At 39.5% G+C, this 12,648-nt stretch overlaps 1 long non-coding RNA gene across 3 annotated transcripts in view; it reads left to right on the top strand.

Annotated features, from left to right (window-relative positions):
• The window catches only part of LOC103095797 (uncharacterized), a 177,060-nt gene that overhangs the window by 58,225 nt on the left and 106,187 nt on the right, over positions 1-12,648 (top strand). For all 3 annotated transcript variants that reach the window (XR_008916228.1, XR_008916227.1, XR_001627920.2), the window contains 3 exons: positions 5,569-5,694; positions 5,830-5,878; positions 8,732-8,773. This is a non-coding gene — a long non-coding RNA (uncharacterized LOC103095797). The remainder of the gene's footprint in view (positions 1-5,568; positions 5,695-5,829; positions 5,879-8,731; positions 8,774-12,648) is intronic.

A 12,648-nucleotide genomic window follows, 5' to 3' on the forward strand; every position in this document is an offset into this window, starting at 1 on the left:
CTTGAGGATTGATCAATAGTGAATACTTTGAGTTTGTGTTTTTTTTTTTTAATGGTGAGAGAGTCTAGATCTGTGATTGGAGAATATCCAAATTTAAGAGGAGACTCAGGCCAACCCTGTTTTTATTCTTCTCAAGTCTGCATTGCTGACTCATTTCCAAAGACTTTGCCTGCAGTGCCATAGAAACCTCTAGATTCTGGAAGCACACTCCACCCTTGGACCACTTCTCACTTTGGAAGTAGCCTCTCCCTCTGATTGGCTGATCCCTCCCAGAACTGTTTTAAGGAGGATACCCTAGGCCAGTCATGTCCTCATTCTCTATAGACTGTACTGATTACTCCTCTCTGTAGGACTTTCTCTTCCATGCTTAGTATTTTCACTCACTCTTTTCTCTCAATCCCTCTTTTAAGCTCATTTTTATGTATTGTTATCCTCCATTAAAATGCAAACTTCTTGAGGGCAGGGCCTGACTGTCTTTTTGCTTATATTTGAGTCCCCAAAGTCTATCATTATTCCTGACACTAAGTAAGATATTAATAAGTGCTTACTAAGTGACTGACTAATTTCTTTGGTGTGGAGGAACTCCCAGTGAGGAGACTCAATTGATGTAGAACAGGAACTCTCAGAGAGGTTAAGTGACTGCCCATGGTCACACAACTATTTGGGTTAGAGAAAGGAGTCAACCTGACTCCAAGGCTAGCCTTCTATCTACTGTCTTTCCTGCCTCTCTTTAATATAGTTCTAGAGCAACAACCTGTCCTATTCAGGGCCTTACAGACCAACAAGGCTCAGTCCCAGGAGAAAATATGAGAAAGGATACAAAAAAGCCCCCCTCTCCATGATTATCAGGGCATCTGGTAAGGACTGAATCTGGCTCACCCAGAGGAAGTCAGGAAAAGAGATCATCACATACTTCAAGTTCTCCATAGATGACTCATGAGTTAGATAGGCTTCTGCTAAAGATAGGGTCTGTTCTTACTCCAAGTTTCTATGGTTTAAATTCTGTAGAGTGACCTGGTAAGTTTAGTTTTATTTACTCATTAAAGCTTGAATCATAGCATTCTGAAGCAAAAAGGGAAGTTAGAACCCCCTACCCCTTCATTTGACAAATGAAGAAACTAAGGACTAAAGGGATTACATGACTTGCCCAAAGACTGACAGAAATTTGTAAGTGGAAAAATTCAGCCTGGAACTCAAGTTTTCTGACTCATAGGGCATTTCCCACATTAGCAGGGCAAGTGGTAGAAAACAGTAAGTCAAATTGTCTGTACTCATTGCCTTCCCTTCTTTACATCCTATTACTTTTCAAACCCTTGCAGTCTGGCTTCTGACCTCATCACTTGATTGAAAATGCTCTCTTTGTGGTTATTAGTGGTCTTTTAATTGCTAAATCTAGTGATTTTAAAAAGAATTCAGTTCTTCTTGATTTCTTTGTAGCACTTGAATGTTGACCATCCACTCTTGGATGTTCTCTTTTTGGGTCTTTTCTTTTCTTTCCTAAACCCTTACTTTTTGTCTTAGAATCAATACTGTGTATTGTTCCAAGGCAGAAGAGTGGTAAGGCCTGACATTGGGGGTTAAATGTCTTGCCCAGGGTTACCCAGCTAGGAAGTGTTTGAGGTCAGATTTTTTTTTTTTAAACCCTTACCTTCTGTCTTGGAGCCAATACTGTGTATTGGCTCCAAGGCAGAAGAGTGGTAAGCACTAGGCAATGGGGGTCAAGTGACTTGCCCAGGGTCACACAGCTGGGAAGTGTCTGAGGCCAGATTTGAACCTAGGACCTCCAGTCTCTAGGCCTGGTTCTCAATCCACTGAGCTACCCAGCTTCCCCCCTTGAGGTCAGATTTTAACCCTGGACCTCCTGTCTCTAGGCCTGACTCTCTATTCACTGAGCCTCCTAGCGGCACCCTAGTGATTCTTAAATGTTTTCTCCTTAATTTGACTTCCTGGTCAGTTATTTTTGCTATGAAAAGCTTGCATTTAAAAAATTTTGCATTTGTTTGGAATTGTTTTATTATTTCTTGTTGTTTCGTGAAATCATTGGCTTCTGTTTGGTCCATTCTATTTTTAGGAAGTGTGGAAAGGAAAACTGAAGCAAGTTTTGGACTTTCTGCCACTCAGGTGGAACAAACAGCAGTTGGAATGTTAGAGAGAAGATATTGACAAAAATGACAGTTGGTGGGGGGAGGGGAACTTGAAGAGTGACAGTTGGTCTCATGGAGTTCTCTTTCCTGGCCCTTGGACTGGAAGGAGCCTCTCTCTGTCTCTGGATAGAAGTACCTCTATTCCTGGATATGTCCCACTTGTGTGCTCTATCTGGATTCCTGTGATTGTGTCATCAAACAATAGGATTTAAGGGGAGCGGTTTGAACTGTAAGGCTGGTCTTTAGGGGCATTAGCTCGAAGAGACAGGCCCAACCAGCTCTGAAAGTCAGAACCTTTTCTTCCTCTTGCTGTCTACTGCTAAATACTTTGAACTTAAGAAAACTAGTATAGCTTAGCATAGACAGGATTAAAAGAAACCCTCTACCAGCCTGCCTGTGAGGCCTGGCCTCAGCTCAAAAGCTGAGAGAGACTCAAACCCAATCTAGGGAAATCCTGATTCCCTCTTCCCTGATACCTCCCCAACTCAAACTTGTTATTAAAATTCATCTTTATTTAAATAAACTGCAGTCAGATAAGAGGACTATCATTTCAGGGGGACATAGAGGAAACTGAACCTAAAGACAGCCATTCAATCATAAATGGTTCTTATTGGATCCCTGCCAGGCAGCCTTGGTCCCGGGGGGAGGCTTGTCCCTCAGGGAGGTCTGTACTTACCTGCTCTGGGGTATCTTCAACATCAATCAATAGAGAAGACATTCCCTCAGGCCCATTTCTTGGGAACTTCAATTTTCAAAGATAGCCTCTCAAAAGGGGTATCTCTCTCCTTTTACCTCACCGACAGCCATATTCCCTCTCTTCCTTCAACTCCTCCATTCCCTGTTACAAAACCTTCCATATCCCCTATACTTCTTCAATGCCCTGGAACTATCCCTTTAAGTATTACAGAAGTTTGTTGCTTGTCAAGATTTTATACCTTTTGGACCAAGATTTTAATTTCCTTCCCAATTCTTTTATCCATAGTTCTCATTTCTTTTCTTCTTTTTTTTTCCCCTGAGGCTTTACTGGCAAATACTTGGGACTCACTCTCTTCTTTTTAAACCCATACCTTACATCTAAAACCAATATTGTATATTAGTTCTAAGACAGAAGAATGGTAAGGATTAGTGATGGGGATTAAGTGACAACCAAGATCACACCACTAAAGAAGTATTTGAGGCCGGATTTGGTCTGATTTTATTCTTTTTTTTTTTTTAAACCCTTACCTTCCATCTTAGAACCAATACTAAGTATTGTTTCCAAGGTAGAAGAGCAGTAAGGGTTAGGCAGTGGGGGTTAAGTGACTTGCCCAGGGTCACACAGCTAGGAAGTGTTTGAGGCCAGATTTGAACTTAGGACCTGCTGTTTCTAGGCCTGGCTCTCAATCCACTGAGCTACCTAGTTGCCACCTCTGATTTTATTTTTGACAGCATAATAGCTTTTAATTGAGGGATCCTTTTAAGGAATTCTTCCAGCTTGATTCCTGACTTTAGACTTGAAGTCAAAGCAGGGATTTTTGAACTTCCAGAAGGAAGGTCTGAGATGGTCCTTTTGTACCTTTCTTGGAGTGTTCAGTGTTATCAGGGATAGACTGGAGACTTACAATGGAGTCTGATCTACAACAAAGTCTGGTCATTAATCCTATGGTCTACACTCTGTAAGTTTCTGATCTGGGTTTGGATCTGAGCATTTGTTGACTGCTGTAAGACTCAGTCCCTGTCAGCCAATGGGAAAACTCTGCTGGTTCAGTGACAGAATGGTAGGTTCCTCTTTGGTCTGAGATTCTTGCCCTGGTTGTTCTCTGCGGGTTTCAGATGGGACTAGGTGCTAAAAATGAGACTCTACTCTGTTCCTGGGTTCAGACCCATCCTACTGCTGGCTTGCTCTTGAACTTTGTCCCTTCATGGTATACTTTGCCAGACCTCCCTACTCTGGAACACCTCTCCTGGGGGCAGCTCCCAATCCTAGATCTGTGAACCATAGCATTGTTGGGAGGACTTCATCGTCACCTCAGAGAGAGATGGTTCAGAGGTTCGGAAGTAAGATCCTGTGCTTTAAAGTCGTTTTCACATGCTAGTGTTAAATTTTTACCCTCATTTTCTGTCCTTCCTTGCTTAAAAAAGAAAGAAAAAAATCTTTATGACAAATATGCATAATCAAGCAAAACAAGTTTTCATTTTGTCCATGTCCAAAAATGTATGTCTCATTTTGCATCCTGAGTCCATCAGTTTTCTGTCAGAAGATGGATGACATTCTTTAATTATCATCCCTCTGGAATTTTAGAATCAGGGAGATTGATAAGATTTCTTAAGTCTTAAGTCTTTTAAATATATTTATTTTTATAGTTTTGTTATTCCTGAATAAATCCTTCTACTACTTCTCACTTTGCCCTGTATCAAATTATACAAGTTTTCCTAGGCTTCTTGAAAACTTTTTTTATGGCCCAGATTCCATTACATTCATATAGCATAGGGTTTGGTTTCTTTCATTTATTTAATAAATAATTATAACTTAAGATACAGTCTCCTGAAAATTTTGATCTTAACTAGAGATAGTATGTAGAAAGCATTTTGGAAGCCTTAAAGTGTGACTAGCTATCATCATGATTTTTCTCCTCCTCTTCTTCATTATGTTATGCAGTTATGGAAAGAGGGGAAGGAGACAAGAATATTTTCTCCTCATGCCCTTCCATATTGGTAATCTCATCATGTCATTAGAGTAACTAGGATCAGCAAGAGACATTTTATCCAGGGAAAAGCAGAGACATGCACTCCAAATATGCATGGATACAAGGAACAGTCAACTAAGGGGAAGAGGGACCTCTGGAAATCAAGAGTCAAGCTATGATGATGATGATGATGTAGAACAGCGGTTCTCAACCTCTCAATTTGTAGCAATGAGAATTCATAATGCCTATCAGGTATTTACATTCCGAATCATAACTGTAGCAAAATTACAGTTTTGAAGTAGCCACCAAAATAATTTTTTTGGTTTGGGGTCACTGCAACATGAGGAACTGTATCGGGGTCACGGCATTAGAAAGGTTGAGAACCACTGATGTAGAATGAGGCAAAATTATAGAGAGGTTTAGAAATCAGACAATTTTATAAGGATTAGTTCAATAGACAATAAGAAGCCACTGTAGATTTGGGGAGAGAGGAGTAACAATACATAAAAATAGATCACACAAGACATGGCCCTTTTGTACATTATTATCCATTAGTGGGGAAGACATTGAGTGAATTAAACACATGCAAACTGTAAATATGGGTCACCTCCTATCCATTTTTAAAAGTGGTATCTAACTGGCCAACAAACCAGAGAAGGCTGCTTTACATTACTCCTACTGATTAGCTAGGGCCTTATATATATATATATATATATATATTTTTTTTTTTTTTTTTTAATAATCTCTGTCTTCCACAGATATTCAGTGAAGGTCTTAACAAAAGGCATCAATTCCCCAGGCTGCACTTGAAGACACTTAGAGGAGTAAACATCTTTGTGAGGAACACTTGGATGACTTCCTGTGTAAGATAAGGAACAAAAAAGGTGAGGGAAACCTATTTTAACCTCCAAGTCTTGAACACAGATGAACTGAGGGGGTTGAGTCTTGATTTTTTAAGTACCCTTTCTAAGTTTCACGGAATGTAACACTTTCTCCTTTACTTTCTTTTCTTAACCTAGTGTTCAGTGTCACTATTTGCTGTTAAACACATGTGCCCACATTTTCCTTGTAAGTATGAACTATTGGAAAAGCAACAGTTTTGGAATGGATCTGGTTTGCCTTCTTTAGAACCCTTTCTTTAGGTAAAATAAATTTAAAGACGACTAAATATTAACAGAACAAATTTGGGGATGGTGATTTGCTTTACAAAAAGATTCTTGATGTTATTGAAAGATTCCCTTTAGAATCTCTTTGAAGGAGAAGCTCCCTCTCTTATTACATTTAAAATATGATTCCACTTTTAAATAGTTAGATATTGTAAATAGACTTAAGCACAACTTTCAGGAGCATAATTGTTGTGAAAAGTGAGACACACCCATAATAATCCCACTATTGAAATTTCTTCATGTACTGGGGTTTCTTTCACCAAAATCTTCTTCTGTTGTTTTATCACCTAGGAGGCACTTAATAAGTATTTTTTGATTGGTTGATCATAGTATGGAAGTAAATTTGGGTTCTTAGAGTGTTAGCAGAGCACAAGCTCCAGGTTTTGTCAGGCTTTGAACATGGATCTGTCTGTGTATTAGCCTAGCTAAGTTTAGAGAGGGTCACTATTCCATGATAGGTTACTGGATAATGATTTTCTCTGACCCCAGGAACTCACCAAACCATCTGCTAAGTGGTGGAGGTGTTGCAATCTGTATTTGGGAATACCCACATGGGTGAAACATTTTTTTGATATTTTAGTATCTGTAATATTATTATTATTAGATTTTAATTTTTATTATTTATTATTATTATCATTAATTTTTAATACATAATAATAATAATAAAATTATTAAAAGATATTAGAACTCCCACTAGAGATACAATTTTTAATTGACCTTTACCTGCCCACCTGTGAAATTCCTGTCCATGTCTCCCATGGTTGCTAGGGATTCATCCAGTGTACTGGGGACCTTCATCTGACTCATCTGACATTGTGTGGATACACAAGAGCATGTAAACACCCCTTTGATTAAGCTTTACTTTCTGTCCCTGAGCAGCCCATTTTTTTATGTCAGTTTTCTCTGATGATATCAGATATCAGAGCATGGAAAGATGAAAAGTTTGTTGAGGGGGAATAGTCAGAGGAATTAGTAAAGTGTCTTAGAAATTCCAGTTCAGCATGGATATTGTGGGGCAGAATGACTTGCCTTCACCTAATAATGGCACATGTTCCTCTACTTTCTGAGCTCTGACCATGAGAAGACCACATTCCTCAAATGTATGGATCCCCGATAGATACATTTCAGTCATTCAGTCAATAAAAATGTATTAAAAGCCTGCTATATGCCAGACACTATGATAAATGCTGGGGAGAGCTGGGTATACAAATATGAGAAAGATGGTTGCCACCCTCAAGGAGCTTACTATTTAGTGGTGTTGGGACACAAAAAAGGAAGCTGAGGAGGGTAGGGGAAGAGTAGCCAATTAATCAATAAATATTTATCAGGAACCTATGCTAAGTACTGGGGATACAAAAAAGAGGCAAAAGATAGGCCTTGCCCTCAAGGAGCATACATGCTAATGGGAGGAGACAACATGCAAACAAATCTATACAAAACAAGCTGTAAAAAGGAAATCATTAATAGAGGAAAGACATTAGAGTTAAGAGGCCGGGGGCAAAGGGACGTGATGCAGCCTGGGGTGGAATTGAGGTTTTGGGAGGAGCTCTTTACTCTGCCCTCAAGTCAGAGGGTCCCAGGGCAGAGGGGTACTGATGGGGGATGAGTACCAAGGCTATCGCAATCTTGTAGGATGAAAATAGCTTTGCATAATTGAAATCTTTTAGCTGAATCATTTCCTAGGGAAGTAAAATGGTGATTCTCTAGAGTAGTTTGTCCTAAGTAGAGCATTTACTAAGTTCACTATGTTAATCATTGGAGATACAAACACAAGAACACACACACACACACACACACACACACACGCTCCTAATTTCAAGAAATTTGTATTCGACTAAGGGAGGACAGAACCTCCTGGGATATATTGTGTGTGTGTGTGTGTGTGTGTGTGTGTGTGTGTGTGTGTGTGTGAAGGGAAGGAGCAGAATAGTTTTGAGAGTGAGTTGAAATGGGGATGAAGTGGGGAGTGGGGGGTCATGAAATGTCAGTACTGGGGAAGGGTCACCAGTCAAGAGGTCAGTCTCCAAGGTGGGATACTCTCAAGGTGGGCAAGGCTGCTGGTGAGGAGGTGAATGGGCCTGAAGAGAATGTTTCTCTGGATGTGAAAAAGAGCAAGACTGGGGCCCCTCATGAAATGCATGCAAGTCAAAACCTTGGAAATGTTGGAGAAAGCAGGAAATAAGGTGAAATGAGTCCTAAGAAGTACCCCCCCACCCAACCCCAACATAGTCACCCACCTAACCATTCACCTACCTCAGCAAATAAAGACAATTTTTTTTTTCTGTTTGGACTCATTAATAAAAATTGATTTGTGCTTCTTGCTTTCATTAAAAATAATATGTTATGATACTGGAATGCAGCATTTTAATCAACAATAAACTTGGAAACATTGATCTGAGGAGAGAGCACAATGTAAAATTGAGCACGCTTCTTCAGATTAATGGTAAAATCAGTACTGTGCCCAAGCTGTTCAGTTTTACAAGCTAGAAGAGTTGATTTCTTTCATATACTGTATCACAGCTATCTCTGGACAAAAAGCTGTAATGACATAATTTCTGAATACTTTATAAATCACATTCAAGTTCATGTTTGTTATTAATATAATTCAATAAAAAAAATTAGAAGTAAGTAGTTGTCAGGTTGGTTTTAGGAAGTTTTTCTCCAAATCAATGGGCTATAGCCATATTCTTCAGGCTGTACAATTTGCATCAGTCTTGCTTGTATTTACTGATGTTCCATCTCCTTTTTTTTACAGCTTCCCCCACCACTAGTCAAGAAAACACTAACAAGCTAGGAGGTATGTTTGAAGTCTCTTCTCATCCCTTTCCAACATAGATTTGCCTGAAAAATTTTTAATTCCATTTGTAGTTTTACATCTGGTGCAATGGATCACTCAGAGCCCGAGGGTTCAGAGAAAAAATATTCTATAAGCTCCAGATAAAAGCAATCCAAAGGAATGTGGAAGGAGGTAAAAATCATAGCAAGTTTAGAGGATGTTGGCAAAGAAGTTCTTTGGGGTCTTAGGAAGATGAAAGTATTGTCTTTATGTACCCCTTGCAGGGTCCAAAGTTAGCTCTAACTTCTTTGGGTCTGGCCTACAAAGTCTTGGTTCATAGCTGCAGGCTGATGGAAGTAGGGAGGTTAACTCCAACCTCCTCAGCCTCACAGCTTTTCTGGCCTCCAGTGATCCCTCCTCCCACCCAAAAAATGGGTAGGTAGATAGAATATAATCAGTGTACCAAACTGGTTAAGATCTTTACCTGACATTCATTGGCCCTGCTAATATTTGTGACTACATCAAATTTAATGCAGTATAATAGATTACACACTCGATAAGGAATCAAGAGATTTAGGTTCTAGTCTTGGCATTGGCCATATTTTGCTTTATAAGTTTAGACAGGACAGCTAGGTCATGCAGTGGATAGAGCACTGATCTGAATTTAAATCTGACCTCAGACATTAGCTATGTAAGCCTGGGTAAGTTGCTTAACCTCTATTTTGCCTTAACTCCTTATCTGTGAAATGGGTACACACTGGAGAAGGAAATGACAAACTGCTCCAGTATCTGCCAACAAAACCCCGTATACATGGGATCACAAAGAGTTGGACTCAACTGAGCAATAAACCTTAGACAATTCTCCAGCTCCCTGGCTTCAGGTTCCTCATGTATAAAATAATGGGATTGATTTAGATAATTTTAAGTATCCCCCCTCCCCCAACTCTGCTCTTGACTGCTCTTGACTTTTCTGACATATTTGGACAATATGATATCTTTCCAGCTACTAAGGAGATTGAATTAACTAGAGAATTAACTAGCCTAAACTAGAGACTTTTTTCTTCTCATGCATCTTAAAGCTGAAGAATCTTTTGATACTGTCTAATCTAGTTCCCCTGTTTTATAGAGGAGAGTAAATGATTTACCAAAGGTTAAGAAGTTAACTAGTGCCAAGCTGGGTCTAGAAATTGGGTCTATAATTTGACAGCCTTCTGACTACTGTATCAAAGCAAAACCTTGGTATTGGCAGATAACGAAGCTGAGGAGGAGTGGAGTTGTTTGGAAGAAGAGGATAATTTCCCCTCCTTCTGATCTGAACTTATCATGGACAAAATGATGAAGTAGGAGAAGTTTGTCTGGTTCTGGCCTCTCCTTCCTTTCTTTTTTCCACATCCTTTTGTGTTTGATTTTCATTCTGTTCTTTCAGTGGGTTCTTTCATAAGGTCTAATGGGTTCCTAGGTTCTCCTGATACCCAGAACTTCCTGTCAGTGAGGCCAGTGATCTGATAAACTCATTTATCCTAGTCCTAAAGTGTCAGTAATTGAACGTATTGTCCCTTCTAGATGTCTTTGAATTTTCAGGGACTACCAAAAGGACTGAAAAGAAGACTATTCCTCACTTTGTAGAGATCAGAAAAGAGAAAAACCATTTGTTGAGACTAAAAGAGAGCAAAGCTTAAACCAAAACAATGAAATCACAGAAGTTGTAGCTGGTTGGGGGAGATATTTCTGGGTTGTAGAGCCTCTCTACTATGCTTCAAAACACAGCAAGTCAGTCTCTACCTATTCTGGTTGGCTCACTAGCAGCGCTTCAGCTGCTATTGGTTTAGTGGAATAGCCTTGGATTCGGACTTCGGTTCAACTGCTGGCTCAGCTCCTTGGTCTTGATGAGCTTAGGCAAATCATGTCACCCTGCTGAGACTTGGTTTCCTCATCTGTAAAATGTAGGGGTTTGTCTAGGTGTCTCTAAGGTCCTTAATAGCTCTGAATCTTTTGCTTTTGAATTAGGAAAAGAGCCTTTACGTTTTTGTTCCCAGGATCAAGTTTAAAACTCACAAGAATTAGAGCAGACGCAGTTTTTACAAGTAGGACCTCTAGTAGCCAGAGTCTGTGAACTGGCATAGGTCCAAGAGAATAAGTCACTAGTCAGGCCTAGTCAGTACTATTCAGTCTGAAATGTTTTACCTCTTTTTGGCTCTCCTTTCCCTCCTATGCCCCCCCCCCCCCCAATTGTTGCAGTTGGGGGACCCTGGAATTTCATGTCTTTCTATATAACTGCCAGAAAAAAGATGACAGAATCTTCTTTCCTGAACCTGATCTAGATTCCATGGTGTTTCATTCACTTTACTTAGAGGCTAGTTGAACAAACAAACAGACTTCCCTACGACTTGAATTACAGGAAGACTAATTAGGAGTTCGGGTATTTAGTTTCATTTTGTTTTTGTTCAGTGCTGTAGGTGAGTTCAGGCTTTTGCTTATTAAGAACAGAACAAAAAATATCTAGGGTTTTTCTGACCTTTAACCTGACTTTCTCAAGTCTAGATTATCTACAAAACAATAAAATGAGCCCTTCTGATTTCTGTGGTTTAAATCCTCACAATGAAAATTTAACCATCAGCTAGCTCTTCTGAGCTGGTTTGAGTTGACTCAACATAATCCTACTTAGAAATAACTGACTTCAGGCAAGCAGTGTGAAAAGCAAAGGGGATGTAAATTTGTAATAATTCCAAATCTGCCACTTAATACCTCTGTTACCTTGGGTAAAATCACTTCTTTTTGAACCTCAGTTTCTTTATTTCTAAAATTATAATCCCTTAGATAATTGCTCAGGTCCCTTTCAGTTCTAATAGTCAATGATACCATAATTCTATGGGTAACCTGTCACACAGGACTCCTAGAACCCGTTACTCTTCGTAATTGGACCAGATTTTATTTGGAGGAATTTTTCTTTATGTTATTGTTATTTTTCTCTGTATTATCAAATAAAAGTATGCCTCATATTTCTCCCCATGCAGATGTCACATCTGGAAATATCTGAATTTGGCATATTTTTGACTCTCATCCTTCAAAAAATAGGCTCCTAATAAACATTTGAACAAAAAGTTTTATTTATATAAACATGTAAATAGGTCTCTCTTCTTCCCCATTTCCAGTGAATGGGCCCCATTTCCCTGCAGTAATAGATGCACAGCACTAATAGGGGAAGTTCCAGGAGCATGAGTGGATTTGGGATTTCAGTAATGGCATTTCTGTTTCCATTTTATGTCCTGGGTCTCTGTACTGCACAACTGTTGGTATAGCCTACTTTCCACCAGTGATGTATTCCTAAAGGGCACCATGATTCCTGTAATCCTCTGTCATCCCCATGGGTAGCAGTCTCTACTCACAGGCAGCATCTGTGCCTCAGCCCTGAAGCATTATGGGCATATCAGCTACATCAGTTGTGGTGGGGTTTGAGGTCATGTTTCTGAGTGTCTCTCCGTTAACCCTCAAGTACAACACCGCACCCACTCAGGTGCTTCAGGAACTCTTTGAGATGAATAAATTGGCAGAAGGATGGGAGAACTGGTTCGTCCTTGTTCTTCCACAATCCAGGATTTGACATCTTTTGTAGTCAAGTGGCAAAAGCTTCTTCCTTAGAGTTTCATACACACATTGAAGCCATTGTCTGTTGGGTTGTAGCAACTGAAATATAATTATGTGTATGTATCTTAACATTTTAGGTAATAGCAAAGAGGTTTTATGGTATAGTGGAAAAAATGCTGGATTTGGAGTAAGGTGACCTACCTAGACTTAACTCTCAGCTCTGCTACTTTATTTGTTGTGTGATCTGGGACAGTTTACTTATTCACTACCTGTAAAATAAGGATTCATTCAAGCTTTAAATTTCCGATCCT

This window comes from Monodelphis domestica, chromosome 2, assembly GCF_027887165.1.
Source record: "Monodelphis domestica isolate mMonDom1 chromosome 2, mMonDom1.pri, whole genome shotgun sequence".
NCBI classification, from domain to species: Eukaryota; Metazoa; Chordata; class Mammalia; order Didelphimorphia; family Didelphidae; genus Monodelphis; species Monodelphis domestica.